Genomic DNA, 13,020 nt, shown 5'->3' on the forward strand with positions numbered 1-13,020 from the left:
CTTCAGCAGAACAGAAAATTAAGATTTTAGAAGAATTTCTCAAATGTGTAGGTCCATGTAATACAAGTGAATGGGTGACAAAATTTTGAAGCTCAAAAAAATTCCAGAAGTCTGCATAAAAGTAATCCAAATGACTCCAGTGTTTGATCCATGTCATCTGAAGTGATATGATAGGTTTGGTGAAAAACAGACAAATATTTAAGTCAATGTTTACTATAAATAATTCTCCCTGCTCAGCCAGTCTCCACTTTAACTTTCACATTCTTTTTCTTGTGTTTTTGGTGATTCACATTCTTCATTCATATCACTCCCTATTGGGCAGGGAGAAGAATTTCTAGCAAACATGGACTTAAATATTGATCAGTTTCTCACCCACACCCATCAAATCACTAATGAAGATATGATAAAAACATTGGAATCGTATTTATTACTTTTATGATGGCTATATGTACTTTTTGGAGCATCAAACCCATTCACTTGTATTGTATGGACCTACAGAGCTGAAATATTCTTCTAAAAATTTTACTTAGTAGTAGTAGAAAGAAAGTCATTCACATCTGGGATGGAATGAGGGTGAGTAAATTAAGAATACAAATTTTGGGGTGAACTATTCCTTTAAATGCACTTAAAACATTATAATCTTGTTACGGCTTGTGAATGTTGCAGATTTCAATCTCATTGTATCAGAGTCAGTGAGGGTGAGCTAATCATGTATGACCTCATTTCACTGCTTGAGATTGTTCTCATAGCAGTGGTGTCTGTTTTTTCTAACTGCTAGAACTAATGTAAGGCTTCACAAATGTTATATGTCCTTGCTAACATGTGTGAAGATCAAAATAATACTGGAGCACAATAAGTGAGGGGATTTTGTTCTAGATTGTTTTTCTAAATTGCAGAAACTGAGTACTTTACATGCTTACATCTGTCATGTTATTATAATGTTTTCAGTGGACTCTTATATTGACATTTCAAATAATGCCCGCTCTTCCTACTGAGAGTCCTGCGGCTCCACCTCCTGTGGCTCTGTCTGAGACTCAATTCCCTGAGCCTACTGCGGCTCCAAACGCTTCACCTCCAGCAGCTCTGCCCATTCATCCTCCTGAGCCTCCTTTGGCTCTGCCCCCTGCGACTCCATTCCCTAGGACTCCTGCGGCTCTGTCTCCTGAGCCACCTCTGGCTCCGCCTCTTGTGGCTCCTCCCCCTGAACTCATGATAACATAGCCTCAAAATCTCCAAATCAAAGCACAGCAATTAAAAATAAAAGTCACATTTGTCTTGTTACCATAGCCTATATATATATATATATATATATATATATATATATATATATATATATATATATATATATACATACTATATATATTGTATCCTTTTTTTTTTTGTACATTTTTCCCAATTTTCCCATGCAGTATATAGGTTAAGAATGTCAGGTACCGAATATAATTAGTGCATTTTACCTTTGCAAAATAGGCTAAATTTACTTATTGGGTCAAATGTACCTGGAAAAAAAAGCCTTTTTATATCTATTTCCCCCTATTATAATTATTGCAGATTTTTTAAGACTACACTAAACTAAATCTATTTCAATTACAGAATTCACAAGACACAAATATAATTTTTAATAATATATATTGACCTATACACTCACCTAAAGGATTATTAGGAACACCTGTTCAATTTCTCATTAATGCAATTATCTAATCAACCAATCACATGGCAGTTGCTTCAATGCATTTAGGGGTGTGGTCCTGGTCAAGACAATCTCCTGAACTCCAAACTGAATGTCAGAATGGGAAAGAAAGGTGATTTAAGCGATTTTGAGCATGGCATGGTTGTTGGTGCCAGACAGGCTGGTCTGAGTATTTCACAGTCTGCTCAGTTACTGGGATTTTCACGCACAACCATTTCTAGGGTTTACAAAGAATGGTGTGAAAAGGGAAAAACATCCAGTATGTGGCAGTCCTGTGGGCGAAAATGCCTTGTTGATGCTAGAGGTCAGAGGAGAATGGGCCGACTGATTCAAGCTGATAGAAGAGCAACTTTGCCTGAAATAACCACTCGTTACAACCGAGGTATGCAGCAAAGCATTTGTGAAGCCACAACACGCACAACCTTGAGGCGGATGGGCTACAACAGCAGAAGACCCCACCGGGTACCACTCATCTCCACTACAAATAGGAAAAATAGGCTACAATTTGCAAGAGCTCACCAAAATTGGACAGTTGAAGACTGGAAAAATGTTGCCTGGTCTGATGAATCTCGATTTCTGTTGAGACATTCAGATGGTAGAGTCAGAATTTGGTGTAAACAGAATGAGAACATGGATCCATCATGCCTTGTTACCACTGTGCAGGCTGGTGGTGGTGGTGTAATGTGTGGGGGATGTTTTCTTGGCACACTTTAGGCCCCTTAGTGCCAATTGGGCATCGTTTAAATGCCACAGCCTACCTGAGCATTGTTTCTGACCATGTCCATCCCTTTATGGCCACCATGTACCCATCCTCTGATGGCTACTTCCAGCAGGATAATGCACCATGTCACAAAGCTCGAATCATTTCAAATTGGTTTCTTGAACATGACAATGAGTTCACTACTAAAATGGCCCCCACAGTCACCAGATCTCAACCCAATAGAGCATCTTTGGGATGTGGTGGAACGGGAGCTTCGTGCTCTGGATGTGCATCCCACAAATCTCCATCAACTGTAAGATGCTATCCTATCAATATGGGCCAACATTTCTAAAGAATGCTTTCAGCACCTTCTTGAATCAATGCCACGTAGAATTAAGGCAGTTCTGAAGGCGAAAGGGGGTCAAACACAGTATTAGTATGGTGTTCCTAATAATCCTTTAGGTGAGTGTATGTGTGCAAATGGGTTGACCAAACAAAAATCTTTCACAGAGAATCATATTTGAATCAATGTTTAAATGCACAATACGTTAAAATCTTTAGTACATAAAAATTACATCTGATCTGCCATCCATTTAGGTAAAAAAAAAAAACGTCTTATTAAAAGCGCACAAGCCTTGTTGCTGCATTTAGTGAATACTTCATTGCCCTCAAAATGATAGCAAAAGAAAGACAGAAAGTTTTCCATATTACGTGGCGGGTGTATAATAGCTAATTCTGTGTTGAATTGAAATGGCCTGCGCAACTCGCTCTGTGTTTACCACTATATTGTACACGAAGGTTTGAGTGCACGCTGCGCTGCTCGGGTGAGAGAGACCGGTGGCAGGGGCTAACTGGCCATCGGGAGAATTGGGAATTTTCCCAACGGGCTGGCTATGAAACGGGCCCTATTGGGCCGTGATAAGCTGAAATGGGCCGCCGCATTATTCTGAACGGACCACAAAACGGCGCAGCTATATGACATAGGGGGCAGCAATATGCAGAAATTGACCATTCCCAGTCCGTCCCTGACCGGTGGTGTCCCGTTCTGTTCACGCTGCGGTCAGAGGATGCACTGCACAGTTTCATCCTTGTATCCAGTGCTTGAACTGAAGTGGTTGGGTACTCACCAGTATGCACTACCTTCACTTCTATAACTTAGCCTACAGAGTACTGGCAGATTTTCTTGCACACCACCACTCTCAGATTCTCCAAGTAGGATGCAATAAAAAAATTTAATGTAAGCCAGTGCCCACCAAACACTTTTATCTGACCCTCCGGTTCGGAATGATTTTAATAAAATCGTGTCACTGTCTAAACTTCCCAGTGCTCTTTGCGAAAAACTTTATGTGTGCAACAGCATCGCCGATTGTCAGAAGTGATCTATGTATGTATAGACTCTAGAACAATTGTATATAAAACAATAGTGAATTTGAAATCCAAATTTTATGTCTAATGTTTAAATGTATGTTTTTAATTTACACTCTTACATTTTTGGCCAGTTCATAATTAATAATTAATTATTTAAGTAAATAATTATTAATTAAGTAAATAATTAATTTGATTTTATATTATTTATTTGAAAGTATTAAAAGAACAGTTTCATGTCTATCGTTGTATTTTTCATCTGGTCGATGTTGATCAGGGTTTTAGAAAGTAATTAGAAATAAGTAATGAAATTACTTTTCAGAAAGAGTAATTAGTACAGTAATCTAATTACTAAATTACTAATTACAATGTAATTGGTAGTTAGTAATTAATTATGTTTTTAGAGTAACTTACCACTGATCCCCACACCCGGGGTAAAAGGCTCCCTCACTTAGGGTAAAAGGCCCCCGGGGGGGTTATATTGATACAGTGTAGAAACCAGGACAATAGAGAGCAAGATGCTTTTTTGAGTAACAAATTAAGATAATACTTATTCAAAATAAACACTTCAGAAAAGGTTGTTGGATCAGAGTAGCCTGGCAGAAGGAAATTAAGAAGAAATAAAACAGAATTACACCAAGATGACTTATAACACTGGAAATTCTGCTAAGCATTAAGAAGCTAAGCAAATTCAGACTGGTGCCAGACTGGTTTCAATTGCTGGAAAATGTGACTTTACACTTCACAATGCACATAACCAAGTTTTATATGGTAAAATGTATCCAAAACCCTCACAAGTGTAGTTAGAATTATAGAATGCATTATTCTGACCTCATTCTTACATGATTAATGTATTGCAATATATTATTTAGGATTTAATATGTGGTGAACTAACTGCAAAGATAAAGTGTCTCATGTTTCACATGCTCTCTTTCTAAGTGGGAAACTGAGTATTTTTAAGACAAAGGCTCATAAATATATTGTATCAAGAAGGGAGAGGAATGACCACAGGACTTCTCTATAGAAGCTTCTGATTGGCTCGGGACACCTTTGGGGTATGGTCAACTTCAACAGTAAAAAGTCTCCCCACCTCGGACAAACTCTCTTTTATCCTCTTCTTGCTCTCTTCATCCTCCGAGCTCTTGCCCTCGTGGCTTGTAGCCTTCTGCGGTGCCCCACGAGTCCCATACAATATAGAGTCCAGGAAAGCTCGGAACGTGAAGTTCCGAGGAAACTCTTCTCACTCTCTGCTCTACGACTCACACACGTGATGGGAGTCGCGAGTCTTCATGGCAGAAGGCCTCGCATCAAAGCCTGCTTCATCATTCCAGCAACAATCTGATATCTACAATCTTAACAGAGGTCCCAAAACATCAAAACGCAAGGAAATGCAAGGAAACACAAGTACATCTCCAGACTTTGCTGAAAGTACTGGTGTCTCTTTAATATAATTTAAGTTAACCGACTGCAAATTGAGTTCCAAAGAAGAATTGAATGGTTCTTAAGGCATTGTCTATAGACATAAATTTACATTTCTCTGTGCATATCATTTCATTCACCTACGATTACAATTTACTCACCAACCATTGACCTCATCGAGTCAGATTTGCTGCATTTAGGCATGAGCCTATGCAGCTGCTAGTTCCCTTTCATAGGAACTCAAGCTGCATAATCGCATTGGGAAAAATATACATTCACGCCATGCGAACAGTAGCTGCCAACTTTCTACGCCTATTTTGCAAGCAAATAGTGGCGCACAAGTGAGCGAGTGAACCTGGGAAGCAGGAGTCAAACCCTCGTCCAGATTATAAAATCTAACTAATGTATAGAGAGAGGACCATCCTGCTGCCATACAAATGTCCTCCAAGGATGCATCTCTAGCCAAAGCCCTTGAGGATGCCATGCTCCTCATAGATTGAGCTTGAATACCTGAAGGCAAAGGTTAACCATGCGCTTCGTAAGTACTTGAAATTGCATCAACTTGCCAATGAGACAGTCTTTGCTTGGACACCGAAACACCCCTGTTGCAGCCACACAAACAACTGCTCTGACTTATGCCACTGGCTAGTATGGTCAACATAAACTCACAGTGCCCGAACTGGGCAAAGCATATGCAATATTTCACGATCCCACAGCTGAAATGGGGTAGTATAGAAAGTCTTAAAATGATTAGTCTGCGAGCAAAATGATGTAGAAATGACATTGGGCAAATAGCCCAAGTGAGGTCTTAACACCACCCTTGAACACCCTGGAATACATAAGGAATTAATCAACAGGGCATGCAAATCACCAACCCTTTTAAATGCCACCAATGACACCAACAGGACCATTTTAAGAGTCAGAAACTTATCAGCGACTGTTGGCAAGGGCTCAAGTGTTGCACTTGAGAGCACCTCTAAAACAACAGATAAATACCATAAAGGAACGCGGACGGGACGAAAAAGGTCTATGCTTTCTTAACCATAAAGGAACGACTGGATGAGGACAACATCAGCAGCATTGTAAACATCTCCAGACAGTTTATGTGCCAATGTTGCCGCTGGCCCTTCCAAGCCCCGCAGGCTGGACAAACCTCGGATAAGTGAAGGAGACGTTTGTCGTTATAACTTAGCGGTGACACAGCTGTCCCAACGGAACACCCGACATCATAAGGTGGGTCAGTTACCATGGTAACAGAGTTTGGTAGCACCCATGCATCACTTTGAAGAGATGGAACACACGCATCAGTGGTTGAAGTCACTTTGTGGAGTTCATCCAGCACTGTAAATGTCTCGCATTCAACATGCCCAGCGGAATGACAGCGGAAGCTGAGATCATGAGCCCCAAAAGAATTTGAAATGTTCTTGTAGGGAGAATGAATCCCACACTGAAAAAATCTAGTTCCACTCCTAGAAACAGTGTCTGTTGCTTTTGTCTATGTTTACACACAGCACTAGATTGGTAAAATGGCTGAGATTGACATCTCAATGTTAGGCTGCCATAGTTTCTGATAGGCAAGCACCAACCAATCTTCGATTTAATTCAAAACGCGAATGCCCTGACGCCTCAAGTGTGTCAAAGCCATATCCATAATATTTTGTTAAAGTGTGTGGTGCCAGTAAAAGTCCAAACAGAAGGATGCAAAATTGCTTTGCCCTCGAAAGTGAATTTAAGAAAGCACCTGTGCTTTGGCACAATCTGAATATGGATATATGCATCCTTAAAATCTGTTGTTTCCGTCTTTTTTTTGGGAACAGAAAGAGAAGGGGGAGTCTCCTCTATTGCCCCTTTTTCTAAGAGAGAATGAATTTCTCAAATAAAAAACAGGGGCATCTTGAACAGAAACATCATTGGGGGAAATGTTTATTTGGAAAACTGGTTCAAATTATTCAAATTATTCAAATTATTAGACTGAAGATCTTATTTCTTTTGTTCAATTTTAACCAATGTGTAGCAAAAGTATTTAATAATTTTTTTCAATGTAAAAATGAGACGCTCATATAAATGAATTAGCTGTGTCGGTAAGTGATTTTTATAAGCTAGATTCCCAATGCAATTTTGCCTAAAAAGTTAAACTTCTGTGGCTCTCAATACACTTAAACATTTTTGTGATCATTTTATTCCACTTGACAGAATTGGTGTTTACAAGACAAATGCAGGGGTGGTGGGGTTCTGTGGACTTGTTTCTTCCCTTTTAGGAATTCTGTCAATTTTGAGGCCTAACCTCATAATCAAGCTATGATTTAGGGCAATGGGAAAATGCTTTTGAGTAACATTACATTATTAAAGCGATTGTTCAATTGATGAAAATGTCATCATTTATTCACCCTCATGTCATTCCTAAACCATGTGATCTGCTTTCTTCAGTAGACCACAAAAGGATGTGCTAGGCAGGATGTTCGTGCTGCTCTTTTCCATACAATGAAAGTGATATATATATATATATATTATATTTTTCAAATCTTCCAAAGTCATGCACCATGCACTTTAGACCAGTGGCGGACCTAGAGTTTTATATTTGGGGTGGCCAGGGGGTGGCCACTAGTACTTTCGGGGGTCCACACACACACACACACACACACACACACACACACGTGCGTGCATGCACACACACACAATGTTGGTTTTGCATGTTTTATGGGGAATTTACATAATGATTTTTATAATGTACAAACTGTATTTTCTATCCGCTAAACCTATCCATCACTTTATAAATGCAAAAAAATGTGGTATGTATTTACATGCTGTTTTTCTGGTATTGATAGTAATAACACACGCACGCACACACACACACACACACACACACACACACACACACATGTTGTGTTTCCATGTTTTATAGGGACTTTCCATAGACATAATGGTTTTTATACTGTACAAACTTTATATTCTATCCCCTAAACCTTACCCTACCCCTAAACCTAACCCTCACAGAAAACTTTCTGCATTTTTACATTTTCAAAAAACATAATTTAGTATGATTTATAAGCTGTTTTCCTCATGGGGACCGACAAAATGTCCCCACAAGGTCAAAAATTTCGGGTTTTACTATCCTTATGGGGACATTTGGTCCCCACAAAGTGATAAATACACGCTCACACATACACACACACACACACACACACACACACACACACACACACACACACACACAAACTCACACAGTACTCACATAGAGGAAAGTATTGGGTCACTCTGTGTCTACAAGTGTTGAACATCCTAAATAGTTTCAGAAAATAAAGCTTAAGTACCAAGGAGACAAGATACAGTACCATGTGTCTGTTACATTAAATGCTGAGTTTAGTTACAAAAACTCACATTTACAAAAAAATACATAAAAGAATTTCACACAGTACTTACAGAGAGGAAATAATTTACAAGTGTTTATAAGTGTTGAACATCTCCTGGCAGCTCTGTCTCACTGTCTTTCTCAGAACAAGAGGTCTCTGTGTCATCCCTTGATACATCTTTTTACAACACAAGAACAATTTGTGTATAATCACAATATAAATGCCACAGCCATCAACAACAAGAACACACATGAACACATGTATGACTGACTTTCTTCTGCTGAACACAAAATATTATATTTTGAAGCATGCTGGTAACAAAACATTTTTGGTTCCCAATTACTTCCATAGTGTAGAAAAAAAAAATAATACAATGGATGTCAACGGGAACCCAAAACTATTTGGTTACCAACATGCTTCAAAATGTCTTCTTTTGTGTTCTGCAGAAGAAGGTCATACATGTTTGGAATGGCATGAGGGTGAGTAAATGATGACTGAAATTTTATTTTAGGGTGAACTATCCTTTTAATCTGACAAAATCATCTCAGCGTAAATTCCTGAACTTGGCATGTGACTGACTGCCTGTGTCTGGTAGATGCTCTGACCTGACTAGCCTCAGCTAGGGAGCTGCTCTGGGCTCCAGTGGTGATGCAAGGTCTGGGGTCTGTTTGTACCTGATCTGCCTATTTGTGCTTCTTTAAAAAGAACTCTCCCTTTAAAAATATATCTCTCCCTTTCTTTTCATGTTTAATTGATCCTGTGCTAAAATATGACAGCCTATGGTTACATCTAATCATCCAATTACCAACATTTTTATCTTAATTACAAATCCTCATTTTCATAACTGTACATTAAAATCAACTACCAGTCTAAGTTACCAGTTTGATCATTGCTAGCCCTCCTCTGAACTGAAGTAACTGAACTAGCTAATCGATTTCAAACTGCTAAACGTTTACTCGCTGAAGCTGTATTCTACTTCCCCACATTAGCTAAACATTTGTATACTGTAACTTCCATACTGCACGATATATGCATGTATTACTAGCACAGATGTAATCATAAAGATTGTTATGCTAAATTGCTAAACGCTCTCTCTAATTTGATTAACCTGTAGCCTACTGGAGCCTTATTAACTCACACAGCGTCTCATAAAATTTATTCAGCAAACAAACATGATGCTAAACCTTAACTTACTTCAAATATGACGTTTTCTTATTCTTCTGTATCTTGCAACTATATTCTTTCGTCCTCGGCTTGTCGTCCATTTGAAAACTGCGCACGCTGCCGGCGAAACTCTTCTTTTGACAAGAGGTTAAATGAGACGTCAATCAGCATCAGCATATGCCAGCAGCGAATAAAATGTTGGGGTGGCACCCGGGGTGGCCAATCAGATGTCAGGGGTGTCCAGTGCCACCCCGGACACCCCTCTCACTCTGCCTCTGCTTTAGACCAACATTAACAAACACAATCTGACTGTTGTGAAGGGATTATTGTTGATAAGGGAGATAACAGAGAATAGCACAGGGGTAAAATGCAACAGTGCACATGCAGGAATGTTCCTATGAGTGCATTTACATTCTCAACAAAAAGCAGAAAGAAGCAGTGTGATTTAGATACTTGAGATTGTGCAGTGTGCCCATGGCCACATAAAGTTCACTTTCATTGCTCAACTTTCTTATATATTTGCTTTATAACATGTATGCTCCATCCTCTATGTGGAAAACAATCTGTGGAATAATGCATACATTCTACCTCATTGTGAAAGATTACTTACTTAGTTATTTACAGATGTACAGTATATTTGAGAATATAACAAAGGGTACTTACATGTTTACAATATGAAGACAGGATTTGTTATTCAGTTGTGATTTCCAATTTTATCAAGACAGAAGATGAATTACATTGCCATTTAATTATTCTTAATTTTGTTGTAATTGCAAGCTGTTCTTAGCGATAAACTGTCAACTCTAATAAAGGAATTGTATGCACCGTTAAAAGATTCTGGTGTTTATTTTGTTCTCTTGTCTACCAAAATGTTTCAGCAGTTTTACCCCACATTGGACATCACAAATAATAAATGCAATTGGACACAAAACATCTCTTACTGATGGAGAATAATTCAATTGATGCATGAATTTGTAATTACTGTGTTCTTATAATTGTCTTATAAATCATATTTATGACTAATATATGTTGTGGTGAAATCAGAGCACATAATGCTTTGTGGCCTAAAACAGAATGTGCACGCAAAAGTTTTTTACCCATACAAGTTCAAAAGAAATTCAACTGGTAAAAGCTTTAGCCAATACTACTTTTTTGATATTGGTATAAAGAACAGTGTCAAATGAACTTATTATAACTTGCTATAAATGTGGAGTGTTTGCCCCCTGTAATTGATTTTCAGGAGCATTGTTTCACCATAATGAGGTGAAACATATGTGTGTATGTGTGTGTGTGTCAATACTGTGCAAAAGTTTTAGTCACTTGTAAGAAATGTTGCATAGTGAGGATATCTTCAGAAAATAATGCCATTAATAGTTTTCATTTATCAATTAACATCATACAAAGTCCATTGAACATAAGCCAAATCAATATTTTGTTTATATCAACCTTTGCCTTCAAAACAGCACCAATTCTCCTAGGTACACCTGAACACAGTTTTTCTTGGTTGTTGGCAGATAGGATGATCCAAGCTTCTTTCAGAATTAGCCACAGTGCTTAGGCTTCTGGTCACAATTGCTTCTGTCTCTTTATGTAATCCCAGATTGACTCAAAGATTGTCTGTTGTTGTTGAAAATCTAAAACTATACATATTGCAGGTATATTGTATAACATGTCATCCATTTATGTAATTAATATAAATAAATTCTCAATCAGGGCAAATTATTGGCTGCACATTCAACAACAGCTACAAAGTCACTACAGTGTCTGCAGAGACACTAAACCCATCAAAGAATATTATTAAAACAATACATTACAGATATGATATGTAACTATATCAAATCATATCTTCAGCACAAATACAGTTTTGCTACCATATTTTAAATATCAATGGCATTTTTGAACAGAGACCTGGCTGAGCCTTAGAAAAAGTCACTTTGAAGTCATAATAGATCCTTACAATAGAAACTATCAAAATTAAGCTGCAATGTTTTTATTCCTGCAAAATAAGCTAGATTTATTTCAAATATCCTTGAACTGCTATTAAATAGGCAGCAACAGTCTTTATGCAAACTACTCTTTGAGATCAGGTTCACAATGTTCTAAACATACAAAACTGTGAAATGAAGAAAGAAATACAAAGCAGAAGACATGTGTATTGTATTAAATTAATGCAGTCCAGTTTATTTAAGGCATCTACATCAATACATGAAGTTGCCCCATGAAATAATGAAACAAAATGTTAACAATACAAAGAGAAATGCTATTTTGGCAAATCAGTTATCAGTTTTCCAACCAGATAACAAGTCAGGTTTAAGGATTAGAGGAACTAACACTGTAGTGACTTAACAGATCAGAAGTCTCCACAAGAGAAATGTCAAAGCGCAAAAGTGACACACAAATACTTCCATAATGTACATGAGGCTATGGGCATAGTTAACCGATGAACAGGAATTACAAGAACAGAGAGGGACTTTGAAAGTCTTTGAAAAGTCAGAAAAAACTGCTTTTAGAATGTTTGGTTGTTTGCATCGAGTCATTAAGTTGAGTTTAACAGAAGACCACTGAGATCCCCCATATGTGTTCATCAAGTACTACATTCTGGGAAATCAGACATTCTGTATACTTTCATTCACATAAAACATGACCCAAACGAAATCAGTGTTAAAAAAAAGGCTGATATGGTCTATGAAGGTCGCCTTCATGCCTTTAAAGGGGAAAATGCAGAACTTATAAGAATAGGTTCAATAACACATACAAAAGTAATTTTGACATGTAATTTTCCCAGTGAAAACATTACAACCAACAGATAAGGTATTGAATAAGTTGTTTCATTAATCAATATATATATTGGTGAATCTCAAAAACTTAGAATGTCATGGAAAAGGTAATTAGTTTTCCATAATTGAATTAAAAAAAGTGGAACTTTCATATATTCTAGATTCATTACACATAAATTGAAATATTTCAAGCCTTTTTTTGTTGTAATCTTGATGATTACGGCTTACAGCTCAGCTTACAGCTCAAAAACCCAGTATCTCAAAATATTAGAATAAAGAATTTATAATACAGAAATGTCAACCTTCTGAAAAGTATGTTAATTTATGCACTCAATACTTGGTCTGGCTCTTTTGCACGAATTACTGCAAATAATTATTGCTTAGTGCTTCAAAGTCCTCTTTTCAGATGAAAATAAATTTTGCATTTCATTTGGAAATCAAGGTCCCCGAGTCTGGAGGAAGAGTGGAGAGGCACAGAATCCAATTTGCTTGAAGTCCATTGTGAAGTTTCCACGGTCAGTGATGATTTGGGCTACCATGTCATCTGCTGATGTT

Source organism: Xyrauchen texanus, chromosome 29 (assembly GCF_025860055.1).
Source record: "Xyrauchen texanus isolate HMW12.3.18 chromosome 29, RBS_HiC_50CHRs, whole genome shotgun sequence".
In the NCBI taxonomy this organism is placed as follows: Eukaryota; Metazoa; Chordata; class Actinopteri; order Cypriniformes; family Catostomidae; genus Xyrauchen; species Xyrauchen texanus.